We start from the raw sequence: 7,500 nt of genomic DNA on the forward strand, positions 1-7,500 counted from the left end.
TCGAATCATAACTATATGAAACTCGAATTTAAGCCATATTAAACTGGTAATATTGTGATTTTATGCCTGGTTTTCCATACGTTAGTTTAAATAGAAAGTTATGGAATATAACCTTGGCATATTGGCACTAAAATATATAATAAAGACATTTCAAATCAAACTGAAATGTATTGAAATGAATTTTTCCCATACATTTTTGACAATGTGAGGTGTGCATGGCAAAAAACACTCACGGTGAAGGCATGTGATATAATATGAAAATATCAAAAGTTAACTAACCAATGATATTGAAGCATATAAATCGAATCATAACTATATGAAACTCGAATTTAAGCCATATTAAACTGGTAATATTGTGATTTTATGCCTGGTTTTCCATACGTTAGTTTAAATAAAGAGTTATGGAATATAACCTTGGCATATTGGCACTAAAATATATAATAAAGACATTTCAAATCAAACTGAAATGTATTGAAATGAATTTTTCCCATACATTTTTGACAATGTGAGGTGTGCATGGCAAAAAACACCACGGTGAAGGCATGTGATATAATATGAAAATATCAAAAGTTAACTAACCAATGATATTGAAGCATATAAATCGAATCATAACTATATGAAACTCGAATTTGAGCCATATTAAACTGGTAATATTGTGATTTTATGCCTGGTTTTCCATACGTTAGTTTAAATAGAAAAAAATTCTCGAATATATATACATATATGAAGAATCTATATTCTATACTAACATTTTATGGAATATAACCTTGGCATATTGCCATTAAAATATATAATAAAGACATTTCAAGTCAAACTGAAATGTATTGAAATGAATTTTTCCCATACATTTTTGACAATGTGAGGTGTGCATGGCAAAAAACACTCACGGTGAAGGCATGTGAAATATAATATGAAAATATCAAAAGTTAACTAACCAATGATATTGAAGCATATAAATCGAATCATAACTATATGAAACTCGAATTTAAGCCATATTAAACTGTTAATATTGTGATTTTATGCCTGGTTTTCCATACGTTAGTTTAAATAAAGAGTTATGGAATATAACCTTGGCATATTGGCACTAAAATATATAATAAAGACATTTCAAATCAAACTGAAATGTATTGAAATGAATTTTTCCCATACATTTTTGACAATGTGAGGTGTGCATGGCAAAAAACACTCACGGTGAAGGCATGTGATATAATATGAAAATATCAAAAGTTAACTAACCAATGATATTGAAGCATATAAATCGAATCATAACTATATGAAACTCGAATTTGAGCCATATTAAACTGGTAATATTGTGATTTTATGCCTGGTTTTCCATACGTTAGTTTAAATAAAGAGTTATGGAATATAACCTTGGCATATTGGCACTAAAATATATAATAAAGACATTTCAAATCAAACTGAAATGTATTGAAATGAATTTTTCCCATACATTTTTGACAATGTGAGGTGTGCATGGCAAAAAACACTCACGGTGAAGGCATGTGATATAATATGAAAATATCAAAAGTTAACTAACCAATGATATTGAAGCATATAAATCGAATCATAACTATATGAAACTCGAATTTGAGCCATATTAAACTGGTAATATTATGATTTTATTCCTGGTTTTCCATACGTTAGTTTAAATAGAAAAAATTTTCGAATATATATACATATATGAAGAATCTATATTCTATACTAACATGTTATGGCATATTGGTGTTATTGTATTTTATTCCTGGTTTTCTATAGTTAGTTTAAATAGAAATAAATTTTTGAATTCAAAATTTTATATTCTATACTAGCATTACATAGAAATTATCCTCAACTGTTTGTTTCTTGTATAAATACAGGAAATTAAACAGATGATGAAGAGAAAAAAATAAGAAAAACAAAAATTTATAAGAAAAATTAAATTTTAAACAAAGGAAAAGAGGAGAAAATTTTTTCAATCATATATATTTATGATTAAAAAATAGAATTATGAAATTATTAATTTCAATTCAAAGAGAAAAATTATGTAATATATGAAATTATTACATTAAAAATGCATTTGAAAAAAAAGTAAAATGTTATTAAGAATGATAAATTATTTGAAAATTGGCAAATATTAAGAAGAAATATCGTTCTTATATTTTTATATAAAATATATAATATAGAGAACGAAAATTCTTTTTCATAAAAAACGGTTTTTGAATTTTGATAAGAAAAGCTAAAGGGGGGTCGCCCCTTTACTTTTTATATACACCGTAATTTATGAAATTTTCAAATATGAAAAACAAAGAAAAATATATAAATAAAAATATTATTCTGGTTGATCCTGCCAGTAGTTATATGCTTGTCTCAAAGATTAAGCCATGCATGTCTAAGTACAAACAAATTAAAAGTGAAACCGCAAAAGGCTCATTATATCAGTTATGGTTCCATAGATCGTTAACAGTTACTTGGATAACTGTGGTAATTCTAGAGCTAATACATGCAATATAAACACGGACCTTATGGAACGTGTGCTTTTATTAGACTAAAACCAAGCGATCATTTGATCGTTAAATTGGTTGAACTCTAGATAACTTGCAGATCGTATGGTCCCGTACCGACGACAGATCTTTCAAATGTCTGCCCTATCAACTTTTGATGGTAGTATCTAGGACTACCATGGTTGCAACGGGTAACGGGGAATCAGGGTTCGATTCCGGAGAGGGAGCCTGAGAAACGGCTACCACATCTAAGGAAGGCAGCAGGCGCGTAAATTACCCACTCCCAGTTCGGGGAGGTAGTGACGAAAAATAACAATACAGGACTCATATCCGAGGCCCTGTAATTGGAATGAGTACACTTTAAATCCTTTAACAAGGACCTATTGGAGGGCAAGTCTGGTGCCAGCAGCCGCGGTAATTCCAGCTCCAATAGCGTATATTAAAGTTGTTGCGGTTAAAACGTTCGTAGTTGAATTTGTGCTTCATACGGGTAGTACAACTATATATTGTGGTATGTACATTACCTTATGTATGTAAGCGTATTACCGGTGGAGTTCTTATATATAATTAATACAATGTATTTTTTATATATTCCTCCTATTTAAACCTACTTCAGTGCTCTTCATCGAGTGTTGTTGTGGGCCGGTACAATTACTTTGAACAAATTAGAGTGCTTAAAGCAGGCTCCAAATGCCTGAATATTTTGTGCATGGAATAATGAAATAAGACCTCTGTTCTACTTTCATTGGTTTTTAGATCAAGAGGTAATGATTAATAGAAGCAGTTTGGGGGCATTAGTATTACGACGCGAGAGGTGAAATTCTTGGACCGTCGTAAGACTAACTTAAGCGAAAGCATTTGCCAAAGATGTTTTCATTAATCAAGAACGAAAGTTAGAGGTTCGAAGGCGATCAGATACCGCCCTAGTTCTAACCATAAACGATGCCAGCTAGCAATTGGGTGTAGCTACTACTATGGCTCTCTCAGTCGCTTCCCGGGAAACCAAAGCTTTTGGGCTCCGGGGGAAGTATGGTTGCAAAGCTGAAACTTAAAGGAATTGACGGAAGGGCACCACCAGGAGTGGAGCCTGCGGCTTAATTTGACTCAACACGGGAAAACTTACCAGGTCCGAACATAAGCGTGTAAGACAGATTGATAGCTCTTTCTCGAATCTATGGGTGGTGGTGCATGGCCGTTCTTAGTTCGTGGAGTGATTTGTCTGGTTAATTCCGATAACGAACGAGACTCAAATATATTAAATAGATGCTTTCAGGATTATGATGTTGAAACTTATATAGCCTTCTTTCATGCGTACATCTTGAATGTACAAGTGTTTGAATGTGTTTATATAAGTGGAGTCGTACCTGTTGGTTTGTCCCATTATAAGGACACTAGCTTCTTAAATGGACAAATTGCGTCTAGCAGTAACGAGATTGAGCAATAACAGGTCTGTGATGCCCTTAGATGTCCTGGGCTGCACGCGCGCTACAATGAAAGTATCAACGTGTATTTCCTAGACCGAGAGGTCCGGGTAAACCGCTGAACCACTTTCATGCTTGGGATTGTGAACTGAAACTGTTCACATGAACTTGGAATTCCCAGTAAGTGCGAGTTATTAACTCGCATTGATTAAGTCCCTGCCCTTTGTACATACCGCCCGTCGCTACTACCGATTGAATTATTTAGTGAGGTCTCCGGACGTGATCACTGTGACGCCTCGTGTGTCACGGTTGTTTCGCAAAAGTTGACCGAACTTGATTATTTAGAGGAAGTAAAAGTCGTAACAAGGTTTCCGTAGGTGAACCTGCGGAAGGATCATTATTGTGTTCCATATCCGTAAGAAAAACAAACAAACAAACAAACAAACAAACAAACAGACAAGCAAACAAACGAACAAAAAGAAAAAAAAAAAAAAAAAAAAAAAGAAAAAAAAAAAAAAATTTATATAATTATTTTGAATCCATAATTCTTTTTATTCTTTTTCATTCAATTTGTGATCCATCAATTATATCATATTAAATATAATATATGATGGTACATTTTGTAATGTTTTTTCTTATTTTTTTCTTTTAAAAACCTTTAAACATGAAAATAAAAAGTTGTACTTATTATTCATTTGATTGAATGATAAGTTAATTTGTTCACAATAACAAAAGTGGTATATATTTATTATATTATTATATATATACATAAAATGATTAAAAAAATACAAAATAATTGAATCATAATAAATACCACCACTGTATTATTGTTGAACTAAGACATTCGCAACTTAATAAAAATGTTTAGAGTTAAATATATTTGATATATATTATTGAAAGAAAATCAATTTATATATTATTAATATTATTTAATTTTACTCTTTCAATTAATATATGCAAAAAAAAATTGACATTTGTTATAAATAAAAATAAATAAAAAAATACTCTAAGCGGTGGATCACTTGGCTCATGGGTCGATGAAGAACGCAGCAAACTGTGCGTCATCGTGTGAACTGCAGGACACATGAACATCGACATTTTGAACGCATATCGCAGTCCATGCTGTTATGTACATTAAATTCAATTTTAAAGTACTGCTTGGACTACATATGGTTGAGGGTTGTAAGACTATGCTAAATAAGTTGCTTATTCTTTTATAAAAATAATTGAATTTAAGCAAATGTGTATATTATTGGATTTTAAATAATTCATAATATTAATAGCAAAAAAAATAAAGATATATAATGAATTTTATTTATTATATATTCTTTAAAAAAAAAATCCTCTCAAATAAAATGAAATGATGAAAATATTGAATCTAAGTATTCTTTACAAAAAATTTTCATATTATTTATATATATATATATAAAATAATAATTTATATATGTAATTAAAAGGAGGAATGTCTAGCATAAAAATTAAATTTTTTATTCTAGGATTGCCTCATTTTACATTATTATTATTTTTATATATTTACAATATATAAAAGGAGAAAAGAAAAATAGAGATGAAAAGATGATATAATTTTTTTTATTAAATTGTGAGAAGATAAAAAAAGAATATTAAAACAACCTCAACTCATATGGGATTACCCCCTGAATTTAAGCATATTAATGAGGGGAGGAAAAGAAACTAACAAGGATTTTCTTAGTAGCGGCGAGCGAAAAGAAAATAGTTCAGCACTAAGTCACTTTGTCTATATGTCAAATGTGAGATGCAGTGTATGGAATATCTTAATATCTAGTATGAGAAATTAACGATTTAAGTCCTTCTTAAATGAGGCCATTTACCCATAGAGGGTGCCAGGCCCGTATAACGTTAATGATTACTAGAAAGATATTTCCAAAGAGTCGTGTTGCTTGATAGTGCAGCACTAAGTGGGTGGTAAACTCCATCTAAAACTAAATATAACCATGAGACCGATAGTAAACAAGTACCGTGAGGGAAAGTTGAAAAGAACTCTGAATAGAGAGTTAAATAGTACGTGAAACTGCTTAGAGGTTAAGCCCGATGAACCTGAATATCCATTATGAAAAATTCATCATTAAATAATTAAAAAAATAATGTGCATTTTTTTCATATAAGGACATTGTAATCTATTAACATAATAAAGTATTTATCAAAAGATCATTGGTGATATTAAGTTTATTTAAATTAATTTGCTTTTTAAGCATATTAACATAAAATAAATACTAATGATTTGATAAAGTGTTGATAGATTTTATTATATATAATGCTAAAATTCATTTTTTGAATTTTACAAAAAATTTAATATCTATGATATTAATATTTATTTGTATGCATTTATATGATTAACAATGCGAAAGATTCAGGATACCTTCGGGACCCGTCTTGAAACACGGACCAAGGAGTCTAACATATGTGCAAGTCATTGAGTTATATTAAACTTAATGGCATAATTAACTTAACTTAAATATAATGGGATTAATTTTTAGTCTATTTTTTAATAAATAGTCAATTAATTCAATCCCGGGGCGTTCCATATAGTTATGTATAATGATAATTTATTATTATTTATACCTCTAACTGGAGCGTACCTTGAGCATATATGCTGTGACCCGAAAGATGGTGAACTATACTTGATCAGGTTGAAGTCAGGGGAAACCCTGATGGAAGACCGAAACAGTTCTGACGTGCAAATCGATTGTCAGAATTGAGTATAGGGGCGAAAGACCAATCGAACCATCTAGTAGCTGGTTCCCTCCGAAGTTTCCCTCAGGATAGCTGGTGCATTTAAAAATTATATAAAATAATCTTATCTGGTAAAGCGAATGATTAGAGGCCTTAGGGTCGAAACGATTTTAACCTATTCTCAAACTTTAAATGGGTAAGAACCTCACCTTTCTTGATATGAAGGTTGAGGTTATGATATAATGTGCCCAGTGGGCCACTTTTGGTAAGCAGAACTGGCGCTGTGGGATGAACCAAACGTAATGTTACGGTGCCTAAATTAACAACTCATGCAGATACCATGAAAGGCGTTGGTTGCTTAAAACAGCAGGACGGTGGACATGGAAGTCGTAATCCGCTAAGGAGTGTGTAACAACTCACCTGCCGAAGCAACTAGCCCTTAAAATGGATGGCGCTTAAGTTGTATACCTATACATTACCGCTAAAGTAGATGATTTATAAAACAATTTCGATTGATTTATAAATTTTGAAACTTTAGTGAGTAGGAGGGTACAATAGTGTGCTTAGAAGTGTTTGGCGTAAGCCTGCATGGAGCCGCTATTGGTACAGATCTTGGTGGTAGTAGCAAATAATCGAATGAGACCTTGGAGGACTGAAGTGGAGAAGGGTTTCGTGTGAACAGTGGTTGATCACGAGTTAGTCGGTCCTAAGTTCAAGGCGAAAGCCGAAAATTTTCAAGTTTTTAATAAAAAAAAATATTAATAAAAATATATTTAAAAATAATTAAAATACTTGAATTATTTTGAACGAAAGGGAATACGGTTCCAATTCCGTAACCTGTTGAGTATCCGTTTGTTATTAAAAATGGGCCTTGTGCTCATCCTGGC

General features: G+C 31.4%; 2 non-coding genes and 1 pseudogene across 2 annotated transcripts in view; all 3 read left to right on the forward strand.

Annotated features, from left to right (window-relative positions):
- The first annotated feature begins 2,310 nt into the window (after positions 1-2,310).
- Positions 2,311-4,301, forward strand: LOC129251995 (small subunit ribosomal RNA). The gene has a single exon (XR_008583197.1). It is a non-coding gene; the product is annotated as a small subunit ribosomal RNA (ribosomal RNA).
- A 602-nt stretch (positions 4,302-4,903) lies between these two features.
- Positions 4,904-5,084, forward strand: LOC129251974 (5.8S ribosomal RNA; annotated as a pseudogene).
- A 445-nt stretch (positions 5,085-5,529) lies between these two features.
- The window catches only part of LOC129252012 (large subunit ribosomal RNA), a 3,986-nt gene continuing 2,015 nt past the window's right edge, over positions 5,530-7,500 (forward strand). The window contains exon 1 of the ribosomal RNA XR_008583211.1: positions 5,530-7,500. This exon is cut by the window's right edge and continues 2,015 nt beyond it. This is a non-coding gene — a ribosomal RNA (large subunit ribosomal RNA).

The sequence above is a fragment of the Anastrepha obliqua genome, unplaced genomic scaffold (genome assembly GCF_027943255.1).
Source record: "Anastrepha obliqua isolate idAnaObli1 unplaced genomic scaffold, idAnaObli1_1.0 ptg000136l, whole genome shotgun sequence".
Lineage (NCBI taxonomy): Eukaryota > Metazoa > Arthropoda > Insecta > Diptera > Tephritidae > Anastrepha > Anastrepha obliqua.